Below are 10,475 nucleotides of genomic sequence, written 5' to 3'. Positions count from 1 at the left end.
TTAAATATTTGCATAATTACATTAAAGAAATATTCATTATTATTCTTATATTAACGATGAAAATGGAATGAAATAATATTTCATAAATTGCTTATCTCAATCGATGGCAATAAATATTAACAAATAAATAGGGGAGAGTCAACATGTCATGTAAAGACACTCTAAGAGCTGAGTAGATGAGGAACTCTTCTTAAAGCTTTGCTGAAACAGACTCAGTCATCTCTGGCACGATTGAAGTTTATCTTCCTGTTTTTCCTACAAGAACGAAAAAAGAATCTGAAAATAGAGTGTGATTTATTGATTTATTCATTTTTACAGAAGCAGAACTTTAATAAAAGCTTCATAATGAACATAGATCTAATGCACAAAGAACAAGATGAATGAAAAAAATTGTGTACTTATGTAAAGACATATATGGTTTAAAAGAACTTGATTTCTTCTGTAATCTGCAAGCTTTTTATAAGCAATAGGATTAAAGGACTTACTCAATGGCCTGAAGTCTTCTGAGCTCTGTGACCTTCTGCATGACCTAGTTGTCTCTCCAGTGGCTGCAAATGGCACCATAGGATGTGAAAAAGCTGCAGGAAGATGAAAGCCAAAGATGAACAAATATGCACAAGTCAATTTCTTAATCCATAAAATGTAAGATTTTTTGAGGGTACTTAAATGACTGCTTTGACACACAGAGGATTGCTACCGGATGACTGTACCGTCCTAAATTAGTTATGGAGAAGTGTTATTCTTGATTCGTCAGCAATTGCGATGGGAGTGATGCAACTTTTGTTTTAATTACTAGAAAAGCTCTCGAAGGAGGGCTTTTACTGGAAAAAGAAAAGTTTTGACACGTGGCTTCAGAATGTTGTTGTGATCTCTTACTTCTCTTTCTCTATAATTCCGGAGTTGTTTTCGAGTAAAAGGCTGCCAGCATTTCTTATTTTTACTGTGTCTGCCTTAAGTGTTCCACATGCAAGCCAAGAAAATTTGGAAAAGTTGCCTGACCCTAAACTTCCCGAAGTTATAACAAAAATGCTCCATCTGTGGGTGTTTAATGTTTTTAAAGCTTTTAAAACATTTTTAAAGTATGTCAAGTGAGTATGAGTAAATATCTAAATATTTACTCATTTTCTAATAAGTGCTTAAGAGGACATGAGGTACAATTCTGATGAAAACCTGTGGCTGAGTATAGAAGACTGAATTAATTAGTATTGCACTGATAGAAAGCCATAATTTTGTCAGTCCATCCATCCATCTATCCATCCATCTATCTATCCATCTATCCATCCATCCATTTTCTTAACCACTTATCCTACACAGGGTCATGGGGAGCCTGGAGCCTATCCAAGGGGACTTGGGGCACAAGGCAGAGGACACCCTGGACAGGGTGCAGATGTATCTCATAGCACTTTTGCACAGACATTCACATAGTATGGACAATTTAGATTCACCAATGAGGCTGTCTTTTGAACTTTGAAGGAAACTGGAGGGACTGGAGGAAATCCCAGAAGTACACAAGGTGAGAATTAAACCTCGAACTCTGAAGACATTCTTGGAGAGTAGTCCAAGAGTGAGAACAAGGTAAAACGTTTTGAGACTAATTTTAAAAGATAATGTATGTGAGTCAAACGGAGCATGTTGTGATTAAAGCTACATATATGAAAGCCACTAGTGAGGTTTATTTTTCATAACACTTGAAATCTACAGTATGAGATCTAGATGCTTGATGTCCAAACCTTGCCTCCATGGTTGAGTTGGCTCTAGTGTTTGAAAGGAAATCAGGAAAGGGTTTAGGACTATTTTAGGACTCTTTAAGGATTATTTTGTAGAAAGTCATGATTCTGCTATTAAAAGATAACACATTTTTTAACACAGAAAAAACATTTTTTACATAAAGTTCACATTTTCACAAGTTGTTAATTACGACATCAGATGTGTTTAAGTCACTCTGGTTTGGAGGAAGATGGAAATGTGCTTTTTCTTAATTAACTACAAATTAAATTCCTTTTTAAATTCTGCTTCTAAAAAATGGTTCTTTTTATTTTATTTTATTCATCTTCAATACATGAAGCCACTGTAAAGTTCACTGTTGCATTTTATGCAAAGTATGCAAAGTTATTTATAATTATACACTGTAAAAAAAAATTCTGTTGCTTTTACAAAAAAAAAAGAAAATGGCAGCTGTGGTTGTCAGAATAATTCTGTAAAAATAAATAAAATTGTAAACATCTTTACAATTTAATGTGGTGTAATTTACAGAACAATAATGTAAAAAAAAAAAACAGAATTATTCTGGCAGCTGTGGTTGCCAGAATAATTCTGTAAAAAAAAAACTACTTTACAGTATAAAACTGTAAATTTTACTCTAAAATGTTTGTGATTCACAAAAACAATATTAATCAAATCAATATTGTCAGTACAGTTGTCGCTTAGTGTAGACTCAATATCATCAAATTTAACTGCAAATAAATATTAACTGTAAAATTGAGAAGTGAAACAGAAACTGTTTTTTTAACAAGGTCTGTTTATTTACAATTTTACAGTGTGGAAGGAAACAACAGAAGAAATACAACATAGCCCAACCCAACCTTTTACCCATCAGACAGAAAGCATCAGTTACATTGTACAAAGAAGACATATAATTAATTACAAATTAAAATTACATACAAATTAATACAAAAAAAATACTAATTAATTAATTAATTAATTAATTAAAACATAAAAATAAAGTCAAATAAAAAATAAATTGGGGTTGTGTTCCCTACTTGTCTTTTTCAACAAATGACAAAAAAGGTTGCCAGATTGCATAGAATTTCTGGTAAGACCCTTGTAGAGAGTATCTTACTTTTTTCCAGTTTAAGATACTGCATGGTCTCTTTAATCCACTGAGGGAAAATAGGGGGGTGGGGGTCTTTCCATTTAAGCAGTATTAATCTTCTGGCAAGGAGTTTGCAAAAGGCCACCATTTTACAATGATAGCTACTTATGTGCATGTTTTGTGTTGTAACACCAAATATCGCAATAAAAGAAGATGACTCTATTGGCAAACCTATTATTTCTGAGAATGCAACAAAAATCAATTTCCAGAAATTATACAAACTCGGGCATGTCCAGAACATACGTAGAAGGCTTACAGGAGATGGTCTACATCTGTAACAAATAGGGTCTAGCTCTGACCGGAATTTAGATAGTCTAACCTTTAACCAATGGACTCGGTGCACCACCTTAAACTGCAGAATCACATGTCGTTGACATATAGATGACAAATAGATCTGTTTAATAATTTTCTGCCAAGTTGTCTCTGAAATGTGTTCATTCAGATCCTCCTCCCATTCCTTTTTTAGATAATCTAAATTTGCTAGGTTATGTTGATTGAGAAACTGTTTTTCAAACATTGATTTTAGCTTCGTATAAACTGCACCACCATATAGACTTTGATCAGAAATGTGAAAAATATAACCCAATGTACACAGATTAGGCTTTGAAATACTGAAACGCTAAAGCTAGATATACATTAAGAGCTACTGCATGGAAAGATTTAGAAATCCAATAATAATTTGCCCTTTGAAGCATTTATTGACCTCTAACAAGTGAACAAAAAAAATCTGTTCTCAACACAAATTTGTAAAGTGTACTTTACAAACAATACAGCAGAGAGCATGTTGATTAATGATTAATGATTCTCTAAAAATGACAAAGGAAAGATGGAGGGACTTCTCTCTTAAAATGTTTGAAGAATAAATAAGAGTTTCTTTTACGAATAATAGTACCATCATTAAAACTAAGGATTACTGCATATCCTTGGAATCAGAATAACATGAGATACAAGAATGGAAATCAGAAAATAGTAGAGCAATAGCAACTAGAACAGTTGTGAAACACTGTAACTTTCTTCTGTATTGTGTCAGTAGGAAATATCAGTTGACATTTCCAAACATTCATTTTGCCATAAATTGTAATAATCCAGTGAGATTTTTGTTTGCACAAGGAGTCTGACAACAGCCAGTGCTCCACACAGAGATCTGAGACAGACTTCTCCAAGAAGCTTCAAGATACCTACCTGCAAAGCTATAGTACTGTTAAATGTTTTAGGCACTTGTGTAAAAATGCTGTAAAATGAGGATGCTGTCAAAAATAATGTCAAAAATAGATTTTATTTCTTCTATTAACTAAATTAAATCAACATTTGGTGTCACCATCCTTTGCATTTAAAGCAGCTTTTACCCTAGGTACACTGGCGCATAGTTTTTCAGGTAGTTTTAGCAGGTAGGTCTCTTGAAGCATCTTGGAGACGTTGCCCCAGTTCTTCTGGATTTAGTCTGTCTCACTTTGTTCTGTTTCTTCATGTCATTCCAGACAGACTGGATGATGATGAGATCAGACCTCTGTGTGGTGCACTGGCTGTTGTTGTCAGACTCCTTGTGCAAACAAAAATCTCACTGGATTATTACAATTAATGGCAAAATGAATATTTGGAAATGTTTGGAAATATTTTCTACTGACACACTACAAAAAAAGATAGAAATAACTGACTTAAAACCATTTTTTAGCTGAAAAAATTTAATTTGGATGCGATTAATCATTGCCCAGCACTAATATATATATATATATATATATATATATATATATATATATATATATATATATATATATATATATATGAACCCCCAAGTCACTACATCAACTACTTTAGATTTATTTCAGTTTAATGTTCTATAAAGGTCATCCAAAAACACATACCTCTGCAAAAACTCCAGGGTGGATGCCAGCTCTGATGGGTAATGGATGTTGAAGCAATAATAGCTCCCAAACATCATGCACAGAGCAGAAATGAAGGAGGGGATGTTGTCATGTACAACATTTCGATCCACACACAGCATGAATCGCTTTGAAGAAAAGCAGGATCCACCTAAAAAGAAAGAAATGTATTTTTTTATCAATTTCGATATTGTACTATATTTTGATATTATACTTAAAACATAATGAACACTTTAAAGTAAGGTTTCATTTGTAACCATTAGTTAACATGAACATTTACATGTACATTTAACAAAATGCTTCTATAGCATTTATTAATTGTTGTACCTTAACATTTACTAATTTAACTAATGGTAACAAATGAAATCTTATTGTAAATTGTTTCCAAAAATTAGAAATGGCAGAGAAATTGAAAGAAACAACTTACCACACACAGCAAGGGTGGGAGTCAAATTAACTTTGTCTATCTCTACTTCCTCTGCCATTAAAGTACAGAGGGAGAGCAAAAGCAGCAATATCTCTGTCCTGTCTTCAGAGTAACCACTCAGATGTTCCCTCATCACTTTACACTTTGTTACAGCCTGCAGGAATTTTTTGTTCTTGCTCATACCAACAGTACTGAAGTAGTTCAAGAGTCATTTCCCCTTCAATTCCTTGAAGTGAACTGCCATGCCAAGTTCTTTGAACCAAAATGGCCACTCCCCCAGAAGGCATTTTATATTTTTCCCTGGTTGACTTGTTTATGTTTAGGTACAATAGACACACATTCCTAAGAAAGGACTCAGTGAAATTGTGTGGTAATTCAATGGTTTGGGAAACATCTTCACATGCAATGGTAGTAGATGATTGAGAAATACTTTCCCTGTAAATGTCACATATGCTATAATTGGAAGATGCTCTATGTTTCCTGGACATATGAGTAGATTTAATCGTAAACGTATTTTTACAACCTGTTACTGGACAAGCCACAGGTCGCCCCTCCACTATATGGTCTTTTAAGTGGCATATTAGTTCTTTTGCTGTATGAAACCTGCAGTCACGAGGCAGAGCTCATACGTTGAAATTCAAATGCAGACATTAATTTACGCAAGAATGATTACTAAATGATATTATTCTGATTCATTTTTTTTTTAAAATTTTGTCAATTACAATGAATTAACAATTAATATTGTTCAAAAATAAAGAACTGATGACCATTACCTTTCTATTTAATTGTAATATTTAATGTACCATATGCAATACAATTTGTACACTCTAAAATTTAAAAATAACTTAAACTCAGCCAATTCTGAAGACACATCACATTTTTAAACCCCTTTTAGTAAAAATAACACGATTCTGTATGTGTTCAGTGCCTTAATTTTGTAATTTTAACTGAAGTGTATTGCATTCCTTATTACAGTTTTTTCTATTAAAAGTGCAGCAGTCAGTAAATTATATAAATAAATATGATTTTTTTAAACATATTCTTATTGTAAAATGAACACGTTTGTTTGGTTTAGTATTTTACATTTGCATTTTTAATACTTACAAAATATTACTGTAAATTTAACAGTTTAATTGCTTTTCTATTTATAAAATTTTTAAGTCATGATTTTACAAAATTTCACTGTTAATTTCACTGACATTTTTTACAGTGTACACAACTGACATATTTTGTGCAGAATTAGCTTGTTTTACTGTAAATATATATATATATATATATATATATATATATAAAAGATAATAATCTATAATAAAAAAAATACCTGTGCAATGACACAACTTAAACAATTTCCTTGTATTTCAGACCAAACTGAAATCAGCTTCTGAGACGAGTAAACATTCAATTTTATCACATTTACAGTCAGCTATAAACATTGCATCTGTTGGTTCCAGCATGTATTCTTACTGACACACTCCCAACTCTGAGCTCAAGGAAAATCCACTCGTAATTATGAATTTGTGTTGGTGTTGATGTGCGCTCGAGTAATAAATATAATATTTCTGACATGACTGAGTAACAGGACTAATCTCCTCTTTTTTCACTTGTCTTCAATTAATTAATTCAAACTAATTAATTAAAAATAAATAAATAAACAAAGAAGAAGAAGTAATTTGTGCGATATAAGAACCTTTATGAGTACATATAGCCTTGTATAGCACTGAACTGGAAATCTAACACATTCATCCCAATATTTTTACATTCAAGTTACATTTTTTCAAGTTACAAACTGTTACATTGAATCAATAGAAATATATGATGTAAAGGGTTGTTTTAAAATTAAATTTGTCTCAGAAGAACATTTGAGCAAAAACTAAAAACTAACAAATAAATCCATCCAGGTTCTTCCAACTGGGTAAATTAAAATGAGTAACTATTTCATAAAAGAACCAAAAACCAGCGCAAAACAAACATATTGTCACGTCCGGGACCCCTGCCCAGTGCAGGGCTCGAACCCAGACTTCTGTGGTGTTGCGTGCACATGCCTGCACACCGTGAAAGAAGACCCATACACAAGACTCAGCGAAGTGCTGCTTTTATTATATAAACACAGGACAGGGGACAACTAACCTAACTTTAGACATGGCGTGGTATAAAACTAGGGCTGCACGATTTGGGAAAATTTTCATATTGCGATTATTAAGGTCAATATTGGGATATGCGATTGCGATTATAATAAATGGTATCGTGAGTCAACTTGATGGGTTTTTAAGGAAAAAGCACACACAGATTAGTAATAATGCTGAAATGTGTATTTGTAAAAATAGAAATGGTTTCAAAATAAATATTTTTTACAAAATGAAACACTTGCATTAATGTAAATGTATTTTCTCAAAGGTATAGCTAAATTAAATAAAACAAATAAAAATACACATTTTCACAAAAATAAGAGATTTTTGTCCAAACAGGACATGTATGCAGGATGTAACACTCTGTATAAACTCTTTTGGAAAAAAAATGTATATAAAATTGTGCTTCAAACTCAAACCACTAAATCTTTTTTTTTATGACCAACTGGTCCAAATCCTCTTTCTAAACAGTTAAACTGATCACATTAGAAGTTCTTTCCCAAAAAGACAAGCATGTCCACTTTCTCTGGTTTCAGACAGGATCGATGACTCGACACAACATTACCACTAGTGCTAAAAGCTCTCTCTGATGCAGAGCTTGTTGCTTGTATGCCCAGATATTTCTGTGCTAGTTTGCATAGCCTAGGGAAGTTTACTTTGTGGAATTTCCACCATTTCAGTGGATCTTCTCCATGGTCTACACATGGCATGTAAATGTAAGCATTGAGTTCAGCAGCCACTGCTTCTCTAAACTGTGCCATGGGATCAAATGGAGATGACAGTGATGCTCTTGGTGCTGTGCATGTTGTTTCCTTGAAGAAACTGGCTTTCTTCTTGGCTTTAGCAGCAGGTGGACTTTCCACATCCAGGCTATCTTTCTCCATCACTGCAGTGCTTTGGGCTACAGAGTGCTGCTGGTAAATTTCCTGAAACAAATAAAAAATGCATGTTTTAGAAATTTGTTACATTGAATTCTTACCAGTAAGGTAAACTCTGGTTTCACTCACTATCAACTCAGAGATGGCTCGTTCCTTTAAGGTCTGGGTCTCTTCTTCACAGATGTATTGTGTTCGGAACCTTGGGTCTAGGAAAGTGGTGAAGGCTGCATGCCTTCATATTTGTTGTTGAGGTAGCTAAGAATTTTTGATTTTAGTGATTTGGTCAGGTCAGTGTCTGCTTCGTCTTCAGCCAGTACTGAGGTGTTCAGAAGATGCAGAGCAGGTTTCACACAAGATATGCTCACATAACTCTCACCCAATAAGGCATCCCTAAAGTCCTGGAGAGGGCTTAGTGCCTTGTTTACGGATTCCAAGATCTCCAGGTCCTGCCATGAAGGGAGTAGGTGTCGCACTTTGCTGTCTGTAGAGAGAATCTTGGACAATGCACTTTGCTGCTCCAGGACTCTTTCTATCATTTTCTGAGTGGAACCCCATCGTGTTGAGCAGTCTGTCACCATGGCATGCTCTAGGACGTTCAGCTCTCGTTGTGCTTCCCTCAAGGCCACTCTTTTCTTCCAACTATGGGAGAAGTGGCCCACAATCTTCCTGCATATCCCAGTAGCTCTGTTAATGCATTGTGCATTATCTTTCAGAGCATTTTCTGTGAATGATAAGATGGAAAAAAAAAAAACATTTACTTACAATAGTGACATTACAAAACCTAATATTCACATTCTGATTGCATGCCCATTTTCATATTAATAGCATAAACCAGTAATACAAACAGTGTTTTTATCAAATCATGTAACTACTAATAGTAGTAGGCAAATAGCTATGGCAGATTTGTGCTTTACACTCATTCATCTCTTACAGAGTTATGTTTAATGCTAATTATTAGCCCTAAATGAAATACGCCACTTGTATCTTTTGTGGCACACTGAATTTTACATTGTATTTAAAATTATTTCATTAATTAATCGAGGGTACAACTGCCCCTAACCCCATAGTTAGCCGGTCCTGTAATCAGTAGTAAATCTCCATCACGCGTGTGCTTTCAGCAGCACTTCACTACACAGAGCTGTTGTTCACAGCTGCGCGCAAAATTGATGATTTTGTCTGCGTGGTTTTACGCAGCTTGTCAATGAACTACAGCTCTGTGTAGTAAGTGCTGCTTTATCTGTAACACTTGTGATGAAGATTTACTACTGATCAAAGACCAGCTTTACTAAAAAGTCGCGCATTGGATATCGCATGCGATTTGTCGTGCAGGCCGTCTAATAATAAATCATGACATTAATTTGACTTACCAATGGCCAAATGAAGTCTATGCCCAAAACACTGGATTCTAGTCCACTGATTAAGCTCCACCGCTTTGACAATGTTGGTGCCGTTGTCTGTAGTGATGTGCATTATGGATTCGGTGATTTCTTTATGTCTAGGCGAAGACTTATCATATGGCGTGATACTTGCAAACACATCTGTAATTGTGCTTTGTTTTGTTCGGGGAACTGCTGGTGCCTTGTTTCCTTCAGCTGTCTCTTTACTGATCTGGGTTTTTATTGTCATGCATTCATCATATTTTTCTCTGTGCTGTTTCAGGTGCTGATATAGATTTGTCGTATTGCCACGTGACGTAGCAGCTTTAATTTTGTGTCAGTAATCTCAAATCCAAAATATCGCCATATAACAGAGGTAGAGTTTTTTTTGGCTACCAGATCAGTCTCCACGGCATCCATCTTCGTTCTGGTCTATCCGCGCTGTGCACACAAGTGAACACGCACGCCACACGTGCACTGCCTATACTGAGAGACTGTCCGATCTTTTTTTATTTTTTTAATATTTTTGTTTTGTTTTGTTTTGTTTTGTTTTGTTTTGTTTTGTTTTGTTTTGTTTTGTTTTGTTTTGTTTTGTTTTGTTTTGTTTTGTTTTGTTTTGTTTTGTTTTGTTTGTTTTGTTTTGTTTTGTTTTGTTTTGTGGCGTGGCACAGAAAATTGGCAAACTGTTCTCAGAAAGTATGTGTTCTCAAGTCCACACACACTTGTTTAATATAATCGCAACATTTTCCAGTCATATAATCACACAGGCTGACATCGTGATTACGATACGATTAATCGTGCAGCACTATATAAAACAAAACAAAAAACTAATTTAACCTAACATAGCAAAACATGGCAAAGCAAAACAAAACCTGACAGAACCACGGCACCGTTAACAATCACTGACAAAGACATG

At 34.3% G+C, this 10,475-nt stretch overlaps 1 long non-coding RNA gene across 3 annotated transcripts; it reads right to left on the bottom strand.

Annotated features, from left to right (window-relative positions):
* Positions 1 to 5,391, bottom strand: LOC131356852 (uncharacterized). 3 transcript variants are annotated; one of them, XR_009205116.1, is made up of 4 exons: positions 5,180 to 5,391; positions 4,735 to 4,903; positions 486 to 578; positions 1 to 276 (listed from the first exon to the last, which is right to left on the bottom strand). It is a non-coding gene; the product is annotated as an uncharacterized LOC131356852 (long non-coding RNA). The 3 variants fall into 3 exon arrangements; XR_009205117.1 differs by having other exon boundaries at positions 1 to 255; XR_009205115.1 differs by lacking the exons at positions 1 to 276; positions 486 to 578 and adding an exon at positions 2,532 to 4,412.
* Positions 5,392 to 10,475: the final 5,084 nt, after the last annotated feature.

Source organism: Hemibagrus wyckioides, linkage group LG07, assembly GCF_019097595.1.
Source record: "Hemibagrus wyckioides isolate EC202008001 linkage group LG07, SWU_Hwy_1.0, whole genome shotgun sequence".
Taxonomy (NCBI): Eukaryota; Metazoa; Chordata; class Actinopteri; order Siluriformes; family Bagridae; genus Hemibagrus; species Hemibagrus wyckioides.
The sequence above is the reverse complement of the archived record's forward strand: the minus strand, read 5'-3'. Positions and strand labels throughout refer to the sequence as shown.